Source organism: Rousettus aegyptiacus, unplaced genomic scaffold (genome assembly GCF_014176215.1).
Source record: "Rousettus aegyptiacus isolate mRouAeg1 unplaced genomic scaffold, mRouAeg1.p scaffold_m13_p_5, whole genome shotgun sequence".
Lineage (NCBI taxonomy): Eukaryota > Metazoa > Chordata > Mammalia > Chiroptera > Pteropodidae > Rousettus > Rousettus aegyptiacus.
The window spans coordinates 105320406-105333602 of NW_023416308.1; the positions used below are offsets into that span (position 1 = coordinate 105320406).

General features: G+C 38.0%; 1 non-coding gene across 1 annotated transcript; it reads left to right on the forward strand.

The window, feature by feature from the left end:
* The first annotated feature begins 12658 nt into the window (after positions 1–12658).
* Positions 12659–12777, forward strand: LOC118603234. The gene has a single exon (XR_004951134.1). It is a non-coding gene; the product is annotated as a 5S ribosomal RNA (ribosomal RNA).
* Positions 12778–13197: the final 420 nt, after the last annotated feature.

A 13197-nucleotide genomic window follows, 5' to 3' on the forward strand; every position in this document is an offset into this window, starting at 1 on the left:
AAGTATCATGCTGTTATAAAAAATTAACATGACTACACTAACAATTTTCCCATTGGATTGCGATTCTTTCTTACAATGTTTGGCATGCATGTGGGTGGTATGAAAATATTACTTGTCCTGATTTGTTCTCTCTTTGGTGGGTCTGAATATTATCCCAGAATGATGAAGCACAAAAGGTTAAGAGAAGCGGTAAAATAAAATATAGATGGAAGACAGAAATTGTTTATATAGCTAAAGAAGAGTTTATTTCTAAAAACAGCCACCTATACTGAATAGAGAGCTTCCTTAAAACAGTACCTACTGGTAGGGTTAGGTCACTAAAAAATACTTTTAGAGTGGCATATAACTTAGAATAATAAAATAGCACTTGCTTAAACTAACAAAGGTATAGTAGGGTATGTGAAAATGGTAAGATTTGCTAGAGAGCACCTGCTTTTTACTGGCCAATAAGATAAGCAGGCAGAGAGCTGGGTAGAAACCCACACGGCTGAAGATTCCATTTACCTCCAGGGAAGAACAATCCTCATTCTCCAGTGGTGGTTAAAAAGAAAGAAAGAAAGAAAAAAGAAAAAAAAGGTTTTATCAGTTAGATGCTGGTAGGTAGGTCTAACTCCCTGAGGTCAGAAGCTGAGGACATGAGCAGAAAATGTCTACAAACAGCCCTCCAAGAGAAGAGTAAAATCATTTCTGGGACATCATCTTGCCTGAAGTTACTCAAGCAAAGACAGCGGTAGTCCTGGACTTTTCTGAGACAACGTGTACATCGTATAGGTCATTTCCCAGGTCTTGACCAAATTCTCTCAGTTCCTATGAGTGGCAGAGCAGACAGAGCTTTTTTATTCAAAGGGCTTTTGCTTGGGATTTTGAGCTTGGATTTTTATTGCTGAAACCATGGTGGAGAAGTCCACTAAAAAACTCTCTCCCAAGAGAAAGTATAAGGTTGTTTGAACAAAAGACATGAAGTTACTGAATATTCAGAAACAGGGTAAACTACAGAAACTGACTGCCTCTTGGCTAGGTAAAGAAAATATAAAGAGACAACAGTGCACCGATCACTCACAGGTTGAACAGCTAAGCAAGGTTGTACTCCATTGCTTAAAGCTTGAAAGCCTGACTCAGGTGTTGATAATATGCCAGGCTCAGGAGACCTGGAACATAGGATCATAATCATGGCTGAAGCATAGAAAGCATCCTAGAGCATCTGAGTTCTACAGATGTGCAAAACCACTTAAATGTGTCTGGGCAGAAATGGACATGCTAATTTCCAGGATTGTTTTAAACTTTCTTGTCATAAAATTAACAGATAATCTACCCATTTGTGTGGTAAAGGGAAAAGAATAAGTGTTAGCCATTTGAACTGTCATAGATTGGTTTTCCAGGAAATAGACACTGAAATGGACATGTGTGTGTGTGTGAAGATTGTTTCTTAGGGTGCGTTCTCAGGAAAAACGCTTGCAAAGAAGTGAGGGTAGCAGAATTGGGCTAAAAGAGAAATTGTATTCCGGTGTGGCTATAACAGAGGCCTCGGCAGATCTGACAGGGAGCTCTGGGAATTCATCAACGTCTTCTGTTAAGGCAAGGAGACTGAGCCTTTGAACCCCAACTTTGACCAGTCACTGGATGAAAACAGCCTCTGTATAACCTGGGGCAAGCTAGCTCCCTTTGGTGGACAGTACCTTTTGGAAAGGTACTACGCAGCTGTGAGCTATCAGCTGGCATCACGGGATGGCACATTACAGCCCCCGCCTCTCCAAAGTGATGCTTTACCGATGTATTTAAAATCTAGGTTTCCAGTGACTGTCTGTGTGACTTAGTTCAAATTTCTTAACTACCCTCTCTGCCTCACTTACTACATCTGAAAATAAAGATAAAAATCATTCCTACTTCGCAATGTTGTCTCAAGAATAGAACACCAATAAAGCAATCAGAACAGTGACTAGCTTAGAGTAAGCAACTAATAAATCAGTTATTATTGATCTTTACAATCACAGCCTTCTAAATATGACCAAACGTCATAAAATATCTAACAAAACTTGATGTTAATTATTGCCAAATTCCATATTTAAAAATTTACCTACTTGGTAAAACATATTAGTAAACCCCAAAGCAATACTTATATTTTCATAGTTATTCAGGAAAAGGCATAGGGCGGCCCTATGTGCACATTCCCACCTGAGGTCCCACAAAGTGAAGGTCTGCCCTCTTCCATTTTTCATACTAAAAAAGTATCCTTTCTGGAGTCTACTGAGCTCCACGTTTTCCACATTTTTGTGTTCTTCATTGGTGATTTTGCTGTTTAAAATGGCCCTTGAATATAGAACTGAGATGCTGTCTAGTATTTTCAAATACAAGAAGGCCGTGATAGACCTTATGCAGAAAAAATACGTGTGTTAGATAACTTCACTCGGACATGAGTTATAGCACTTTTGGCTATGAGTCCGATGTTACTAAATCAACACAAATATTAAATAAGGTATCTTCAACAGAGACGCACATAAAACAAAGTTATGGATTCACTGGTTGACAAAAATATTGTGAGCTAAGGCTCACCAGACTCTAAATCTGTATTCCCTCAAGAGCGATGGTTCAGTATTTGTTAATTCAGTGTTCATGGCGACTTTACAAACTATAACTGCCACAAGTAAGAATGAATTGTAATAATAATGATGAAATAATAACAATGAAAATAATACTGTACTATTTCTCGATTTCTAGTTATTTCTCATTTATTCGCTCATGGGCTATTTCTACCCCATCTTGAATACTCTCCATCCACTGCTGCATCTGCCTGAAGCTGTTGCAAACAGTTTTCTGTGTGCTGGGAGCTCTCTGCCTCTGCTTGTGATGTCCCTCTACATGAGTGCAACTCAGAAGTGTGAGCAAGTTAAAGCCCCAAGGGCAGCTCGCTACTCAATGAAGAATGCGGACTGTCAATAAATACCCTAGAATCCCAGTGATCCTTTGGGACAATTCTGAGGCATATTACATCTCAGAATTCCCCAGTGGAACTTAAGTACAGTTTCCTGTAGAAATAATCAACCACGGTGCCCGTCTCCAAGGTGGCTGCAAATGACCTTAGCCTTCTGGTAAAACTTCCCTCCATAGTCCCTTCCCATATTGATTACAGCTAATCTATGTGATCAATAGGCTATTAAGGAAATAATATTTTAATATTGTGTGACTTCCAAAGACACATCACATATACACATATATGCACATATATACAGACAAATATGTATGTACGTACATACACATGTATACATATGTGTATACATGTATGTATACTTATGTGTATATGTACATACAAACACACACCCGGTAAGTCTGTCCTATTAGCAAGTGCAGGTTGAACAAGTAGCTGTTGTTTGTTGTTCTTTTCTTATTTCTCTATAATTCATTCACTGAAGAAACAGCAAGCATCTTCCTAAGTCTGAGATCTAAGCAAAATCGCCAGAAGGTCAATTTGTTAGAAAGTATATCACAGCTACATTTTTTTTCTCTCATAAAAGTGATAGTTACGTATTCTGAATTGTTTTTCCAAATAAGTTTTAAAAAATATAAAACTATCTATAAAGAAACGAGTCATCGTAGTTTCTGAAGTTGAATGTGTCTTATTCCTCTTGCTTAAATAGAGTCAGAATTGTGCCAGGCCATTGAATTAGCTTTGATCCAAGATGAGCATCCGCAGAACCAAAGTTGAAGTGGGGGATCTACTCCAAGGCTGCACAGGAAGCCAAAGGTGGGAGGGAAAGGTAAAGTCATGCTCCTATGGGGACAGCAGCCTCTGAACACCAGGAAACCACAAGCCAACACACATACACACCTGCACACACTAACGTACACACATGTAGATATATATGTGTGTACATCTCTATCTCTATCTCTACCTATATAGTGCCAAATACTTAGAACTGGGATGGGACAAGATATGGGAGAAGAATAGGTAATCAGCAAATAAGAGAAGGTATTGCGTGTATCCCTGGAATGTAAATAAGTGCTACACCTCATTTCATTGAGTTATTTGCAGCTTGTGTACTAAGTTTAGACAGCTTGTCAGAATAAAAGCAACATTTAAAAGATTTCCTCGATATATCTGACATTGAATCCCTACAAAAAATTCTTTTTCTGTCTTAAGACTGGGGATGATTCTACTTCTATCCATTTACCTGAATTGTAAAAGGAGCACTGAGAGAGAGTGGGCAAGGGAAACAAAGTCAGCATCCTCCCTCCAAATGCTTCTTGCAGGCATCCCAGTTGTATAGTGTCTTCCACATTGGCTGGCCCTCCTGTAACACTCTCATATGGTTTCTCTTCTCCCTGCAAACACTGAACTGTATACCAATATCCACCTGGCTTCAGGCCAGAAGAATGATAAATCACGGCCTAACTTGCCTACTGATCCCTTCTCTTTCTATTTTCTCTAACCTGAGCTCTTAACCTATCACTGAAAAGGAAAGAGGAGACAGAGGCCACTAGTGAATTCTGTATTTCATAAATCTCGTAACCCAGACCAGGCTTCAATTGCCCCCTCTGATTATCAGAGCAGGGGATCACGATGAATCAAACATCGCTTGCTCTGGGTGGGATCCCTGAGGGCTACCCATGACTTAACCCCTTTGCCTTCCAGGACAGCAAGCACAAAGGAATGCCACACAAAGACAAGGCTCTTCGTGGCAAATTCATCACCTATTCCCACATTGCACAGATTTTAAGGACAGAGTCCAGCAGGGAGGCCCTCAAGGGTAACTGAATTTGTTCATAGAAACAAAGCCACATGTATGTTTGAGTTTTCCAGGGGGTGCAGAATATTTGCATTTTTGTGAAGAAGAATGCCTTAGAGAGTCTGTATACTTCGATGTGCTGCAGGTAAATCTGTTATCTTGTGGTTGTTATAGCGCCCGAACCATCAGACGTACATGGTCTAGCATAATTTTGACATTTCGATAGACGAGAAAATAAAACCATTCGTAGTTTTAAATATTTAGATCACAGTGTCACACCTCTCAGCTGGGAGGCTAGGACCAGAATCTCAAACCTACAGCTCTTTTCGCTGCACTATACTTTTCACATTTTCTAGCAGAAACTTGAAAATTCTCTCCTTGCCTGAAACCCACTCTGCATCCAGTGTTATTTTATAAAATAAAATTGATAATTAAAAAGAAAGTAAATAGTGTCAGAAATCTACCTCTTCTCTTGCCTCTCTGCAACTTTGCGGCAATCTAATAGGATCAGATTATCAAGGAAAATAATCTCTGACCATAAGAAACAACCTTTCTAAGGGCACCAGAAGTGCAAATACCACTAAAAAATGTGTACATGAACAGGATGGCTTCCTCTTTTTGACAAGCATCTTCCACCCACCTGCCCCACTCTGGGACTAATTAAATTGCTAATGAGCAAGAATGACTCCTGTGCCATGCATACAGGTTTTAGGCAGTTATTCTTGTAAAATAATTAGAAAATCACTTCTCATATTCTAGGAGTCTGATATCAGAATGCAAATAGTAAATGCACGTTGCATGGAATCTTAGAAGTCATCAGACTTCAGTTCTCGTTAGATGATATCCTTGGATCTGGTGCTTTGTGTCTGCCACTTGCCTCTCTAGATGCACTCTCCATGCTTAACCCCGCTCCATGCCTGCCTGTGTGGACTCATTAAAGGGTTCTTCAGACCTCCGCTTCTGTTTAGGTTTATCCAACGAGAAGCATCAACAAATACTCAGAAGACAGAATAGTAGGACTGTGTCATTTATTTCTGTATCTTCCCTCCTATGGGCATCGCTTCACCCGTTATGAGTTCCTGTCAAAGAGTCCTTCCTACATGGCCTCTCCTGCTCTGGGGTCTGGTAACTGCACCTTCTTCTCTGCGCTCCAGCCTAGAATGGTAACAACGAGTATCCATGTTATAATCCAGGCAAGGTACCTCCCTATTTATGTATTTGTAAACAGCCCCTTTACTACATCCTTCTCAACTTAACCTACTTTGTGTTATCTGTTTTTTGTTGGCATTCTGACTAATAGAGGGCAGTTATTTTATCTCCCTGAACTTTTTTGTCCTCATCTACAAATGAGAATGATATTTATTTTGTATATTCTCATAGAATCAAAATTTGTAGTCAATAAACAAAAAATTAACAAGGATTAAGTATGCTTCAAGTTATTAGCTTGGTTCTAGAAATCTAGCAGTGACTAACATAGACAAGGTGTAACAGTTATTTACTGCTATGTCACAAACCAGCCCCCAAAATTCCACAGCTTAAACCAAACATTTTATTTACTCATGAATCTGGGGGCCAATAATTTTGGGTTGATACACCTGGGTAGTTCTTAACTGGAATTACTCATTTGGTGGCAGTCAGTTGGGGTCTGAACTGAGGCTGGGTAGTCTAAAATGGTCTCACTCACATGCTGGATATCAGTGCTGACCTCTCTCTCCATGTGGTTACTCATCTTAAGGAAGCTAACCTAGACTTCTTAAATGGTGGCCCCATGTTCAAAGGCATGAGAGCAGAAACTATAAAGCCCCTAAGGCTAGACTCAGAACTCTTCAAATGTTACATCTATTGCATTCCATTAGTCAAAGGAAGTTAGAAGGCCAACCTAGATCCAAGGAGCTAAAGAAAAAGACGCTACCTTTTCTTGAAAAGAGGAGCAAAACCAGATTTCAAATAGGGTGTGCATCCTGGGTTGGGAGAAATTTTCAGCCACTTTTTTGCAATTGACCGCATAAGGTTCTTGACTCCATAGAATATATAGTCTGGTATGAAAAACTCCTGTATGATATAAAAACTCCTGTATGATACAAACTCCTGTACACATTCATTCATTCAACAAAGATGCGTTGAGCAAAAGTCACTGGGTGCTTGGGGTACATGAAACCATAGTAGCTAATCAAAATACAAAATAACTAAAAATAAGCATTACCAATATGCTGCTTTATTCCAAGTTGTGGTCAGAAATCATGGATCAGAAAGAAAACTTCTTGCAACCAAAATTCAAAAACCTATATTCCAACTCTGGCAAGAGACATAGTAATCATATCTTCCACCTTCCTGCTATTAATATTATTGGCATCCCCTTAAGTTAAAGAATAACAACTTAGTCACATCTGGGTATGTAGTACATTTGTGTTGGGACCATGCTTTTGTGCCCTTGTACTCCTATTCCAATTCCACAGGTTTACAAGGGCAATCTGGCACCATCCACAAGGGGCACCATGCTTCCTTATGCCTATTTATATGAGGATTTCATCTAGTGACCAGCTTGTCCAGAGTCCTTGTGTCATTACTCCCCTAGACATCTTATTAGTAGTTAGAGACTATTAAAATGACATCTAATTATTATTCTGCACGTGAAAGAGCAAGCAAAATAGGAATTAATTGGGTAGCCTTTCAAATGCTAGAATAAGTGATAATTGGATGTTATGAATGACCTCTCCCATCCACACTTTCCATTCTTCCCAAACTCCCAGTTCAAAATGATATGTGCCAATTTTGCCCTCTTGCTGCCCTTGCAAAATGTGCTGGCTCAGAACAGTTGTGAAGAATGGCTATGAGGTGCAGATCCAGGAATGCTGACCCTGATAATTCTAGCTCCCACTCAATGGTCACATCGGCCTCACACATTTCATTCATGTTTAAATAGTTCTAGACCTCTGTTTTCTACTCAAATGCATATCGGACTCTCCAGCCTTCATGCTCATCATCCTTCTGTTCCTTCTTGGTATGTTTTGGTGTACCTAGCCAACTCGTTTTTGTACTTAAAATTCCAACACAAATGCCAACTCTTCTCTGAAATCATGCTCTATTCACCTACTTCAAGCTGACTCATTCAATACTTGGAACACCACGGAATTCAGTGTGTACATAAATCATTGGCACATCATGTCAATTTTATTTTTATAAATGTTTCTTTTCCTTACTTGGAAGTCATCTCTTAAGGAAAGAGATTTTTGTTTCATGGTTTTCTCCACCTCAGTGCCCGGCCAAACTTAAGTGTACTTTCTATGTTGGATGGGATTAGATTCATTTTAAGCTTGCTTTTAGCTTAATATCTAATTTACCAAAGTCTTTCTTCTACTATATCCATAATGACTCTTGGGCTAGAGATATTCAGTTATCCACTTGTATTCAATCAGCTCATCCCATTAAACACGAAACCAATCTGGAATAGCTGCTCTAAAACATTAAACTCTGCTGCTCATTCAAAAAAAAAAAAAATTTCCTAAAAATTCTTTAGTTTCCAGGGAGGCAGTTCACAAATATATGTGCTTTTTAATGAAGAAAAATACATAATTAATTTTCCTGATTGCAGGTATCCCCTACTTTTCAAAAGTTCGTGGTGCCATTTTGCTTTTACTAAAGACAACATTAGTACCTATTTTGGCTAACTGAAAGAAATCTGAAGAGGATTTTTGTTTTTACCAAAAAAAAAAAAAAAAAAGTGAAAGGTGAAAATAACGTTTAGCATTTGTTCTGCAGTGAGTCGTTATCCAGGCAGCTCACACCCTGAGTAGCAAAAGTGGCACCGCTTTTACTATATATTAGTGTTTTTTTCAGTTTTATGTTGTTATTTGGTACGGTTTGGTAGGTTATTTGGGGGGCCTGGGAATGCTAAAATAAAATTTTCCTACAAATCGATGGTAATTGCTCCTTCACTTTACACCATTTTGGTTTGCTAAAGGTTTTATAGGTACGTTCTACTTTTAAAAAACAGGGAGAGAAGCTTGTAGGTCCACAAAGCTGAAACTGTCAATGTTAAATTCTTAGCTATACCACCCTCAGTGCTTGAGTAAAGAAAAGGGAACTCTGAGTTCCTAATTCACCCTTCTTAAGGGTGAGGTTATATTTTTTGAAAGGCAACTAATAGGAGTATTTCAAACAGAACATTTACTATTTAGGGTTCTGAACTGCTTCACATCAAGTATTTCTGATTTAAAGGCAGATGTAATCTAAAAAAAAAATCCCTTGCTAAATATTTGGATCCTATAACATTCTTATCCTATTTGTTTGTCAAATTCTCCCCTTTGTAAAATGCAGTTAATTGTAAACAAAGAGAAAATAGGCATTAAATGGAGGAATAAAGACTCAGATTTTTATTACTTGTCTAGAATTGCACTCAATAAACAGTTTTCTTGAAATAATCTATAAGAAAGAACCAGAGGAAGAGAAAATTTACTTAAAAAATAGAATAAAACTCATTTTTGTCTTGCAATTCCTGTATAGATTCATTGAACTCTTCCGTTTGTAAAATAACTTAAAATAATGAAGAATGATGGATATTTTTTCCAGAATACCAAAATTTAAGGTATTTTTGTTAGTCACGTTTTTGTTTGTTTGTGTTTGTTTGTTTGCAGCTAATTTTCTCCTGCAGGGATAGTTAAATCACTCTCACTTTTCAAGCCACTTTTCAAGGGACTTTTAATAGTTCTATTACTAGATAGAAATTTAATTGACTTTTTGTTTTGATGTTCGAGATTGCTCTTAATTTTTTATTCTGTTGTATAATCATGTGTGATATTTACATGATTGCAAATTCAAATCAACAGAAAAGTCTAGATTTTATGCCCTCCTCTTTCATTCTACTCCCATTCTTCACCTATAAACATTTTTAACTATATTATGGTTTATCCTTTTTTAATATAAGCATACATCAACTATATTAACTATAAGTGTATTACAGTTCTATTATATTATATTAACTATAATATACTATATATTTTAAGTATACATATTAATTTCCCTTCCCAAATAATCAGACTCATAGACTGTATAATAATTATCTATTTTTGTATATATATATTAAAAAAAAAAACCCCAAACATGGTGGTTTGAACGGCAATCATGTGTTCATGTCAGTTGCTGGCTTGACCTCGTTTTCATGTGCTGTCTCATCATCCTCAAGGAGGTTAGCCCAGGCTTTTTAAAATGGCAGTCTCAGGGAAGCAAGCAAAATTAGAAACTATCATGCCTTTGAGACTTAGGCTGAAAAGCCTCACAACGTCTCTTGCAGTATGTTGGTTTAAACAACTCATAAGGCAAGTCCAGATTCTCAAGGTAGACAAATAAATTCTACCTGTTGATAGAAGGAGCAGCAAAGGTACATTGTATGGAACACGAAGTCAAAGATAAAAAGAAATTGGTGAGACTGTCTGACCTATTCTGAGGACCAGACTTGCTACCTATGTCTGAAAAACTTTCAGTAAAACAACTCATTAGCAAATGGGAGCATAAACATCCTGGGCTCTAGTCAATCATATTACTAACTATTAGCGTGCCTTTCTGGAAAGGAAACACAGAAGAAGTGTGGACAAGGGGGCAGAGGTTCCCCAAGAGAGGAGATCTGTTTGCTGCCTACCCAGAAATTCAATTGTGTTCTTCCAAACACAGCTCCAATTTTGTGCAAATGAACCCCTAACCCCATGAGACTCAGGAAGTGACCCCATCTCTAGTTATTCTGAGTTAATCCATGAATGGTATTCTTATAGTAAGTCTTTCTCATCCAGGGGTGGTTTGAGACCTAAATTGGTCCAATCAAACCAAAGGAAACTGCGTACATACATACATTTCTTGGCAGAGAGGTCTCTCTCTCTATCACCCATGCTGGATAGGGGGAAAAAAAAATTCCTTTGGTCATGATTTCCCAGCAAAGTATTTTAACATCATAAAGGAAATTAGCCTTAGATGTAGCCAATACTGAGGACAGACAAGGGGAAAAACAATAAGAACCGGGGGCTTTGATGCCATTCTGAAGTCTCTCTTCCAGCTTGCCCTGCTGGATTTCCCTTAATGCAAGATTTAAATGTTGTTCTTACTTGAAATCAGTTAAGATTCTTTTTATGATTTAACTTTGAACTTTGCATTCACTGGTACAGGAATTTCAGTTTAGAAAATTATTTTCATGTTCATGATATATGACATTGATGCCACCTCATCTGCCTACCACTGGTGAGAAAGGTACTATAGTTCTTGATGCTATTTTAGACATAAATTCAGGCCCAGATAAGTTAATAAAATAAAATTGGTTAATAAGTGGAACAGTGTGTTAGACTCGGTCCAGAGCTTATAGTAAAGGTTTGATAAATGTCAGTCTCAACAGGACACTCCCAATTCCCAAGGACCTTACTAAAACATATCTAGCCCAAAACCTTACTATCAAAAATTTGCAGATTTATTACTCAAAATCAAGTTCTATATTCTTCTCATTATGGCATAGTGCTTTATAGTTAGTATTTGTCCCAGACTCTTTATAATTAGTATTTGTCCCAGATTCTTGGTGAGATCAAACTTTTAAAGAAAGCAGTGTTTTACGACAAGGGAAAGAAGTATTTTTTAAGCATTATAATATTCCCCTAGAATGGTAGATAACCTAGAAAAAGATGCTTCCATGGTCAGCGTAAGGGTGATATGTGTATAGGTATGAAGAAGATGATAGAAGTGACCTAAAAGGAAAGAGAAAGAGTGATACATTTAGAGAAGTAAAAATCCCTGAAAAGAGCACTGATTTTGGAATCAAGAGCCTGGTTTGGAATCCCAAATATCTCTTAGATAATATCTCTCTAAGACAATATCCTCATGAATAACACAGGGGCAATAATACCTACCTAGATGATTTAAAAAAATGATGAAATAGTATAATATATATAGGGTACTTAGTACAGGCTATGCTTCATCTGTAGTATTCCATATATGTTACTGTAAAGATAATGCCCTGGTGAGCCCTGGCCTGAGATTTTAAAATTCTGGCCAGAATTCAGGTGTGTGTATGTGTATGTGTGTGAGTGTGAGTGTGAGTGAGAGTGTGAGAGTGTGTGTGTGTGTGTGTGTGTGTGTGTGTGTGTGTGTGTTTAGTGGTAGACTTCCATTTTATAGCCCAAAATATTTTCCTTGCTTTTTCTTCAGACAAAGCCTTGTATTTAACTCTAGGGCAAAACTTCTTTTTTCTTTTATGAAGAGAAAGATTTTATTTCTTTATGCAATAGTAAAGCAAAGTAAAAGAAAAGAAGTTCGAGAAGGACAACTAAAGTATCCTGCATTTCCAATTTTTTTTTTTTTTTTTAGGAAAGAAAGAAATTGCTTAAGCTGTTCTTTCCCCTCACAAATCATGTTAATTCTTGAGAGAGATGCACGAGCGAGCTGGTGTTACCCATGGAGACTGCCATAAAGAAGCGCTGATGGCAGGAAGTACTCAGAGGCACATCCTCACCTCATGATGTACAGAGAATCTGGTAGGGAAGACTGAAGCTCAATCTATACCTTCCACTGAAGTCTTGTATGAGTTATTTTCCACACTCAGATGTGCTCTCTGGGCAAGGGGAGTTGGAATGATGAAGACAGTGAACATTCTGTCAACTGTTATGGATAGCAGGGATATTTAGGGAGAATGCCGAGACTCAAAACTGGAATCCTCTATACCAGATAACTTTAAGAGCATTTCCATTTTTTCAAGCTTTTGTCCATTCAATAAACGTTAACTTAGTAGCTATTATGTACCAATCACTATTCAGGTGTTTGGAATATTGCAGTGAAAACTCTCCTTTTAAAGAGCTTTCACTCTACTCAGAGGTATGATCATCACTGAGAAAACAGCATTTTCTATGATCAAAGAAGGCCTCTCTGAGAGAGCAATGTTTGAGTTGATGTCTAAATACTATGAAGAGGTCTATGGCCATGCCACCTTGAACAAGCCTGATCCCATCTGATCTCAGAAGCTAAGCAGGGTCAGGCCTGGTTAGTACTTGGATGGGAGACCACCTAGGAAGACCAGGTGCTATAGGCATAAAAAAATAAAATATAAGGGATTGTAAACTGGCAAGGTCCTTGCAATCTGTGAGGTCAACCAAGGGTTGCCTCGCTTAAAATATATATATAAAAATAAAAATAAAATAAAATAATACACACACACATACATACTATGAAGAAGTAGAAAAATGATTCTCCAAAAAAGATGTTCACACCCTCGTCTCCAAACCTATGAATGCTCCCTTCATAAACCTGATGTGGGAAGATGATCCTGGATTATCCATACAGACCCATTCCAATCACTGAATCTAAACATGGAAGACGAAGGCAGAAGAGCGAGTCAGATAGTTGTGACATAGGACTGAACCCACTGTTGCTGGCTTTGAAGATAGAGGAAAGAAGCTATGAGCCAAGGAGTGTGAACTAGATACTTGGGAATGGCTCTCAGCTGACAGCC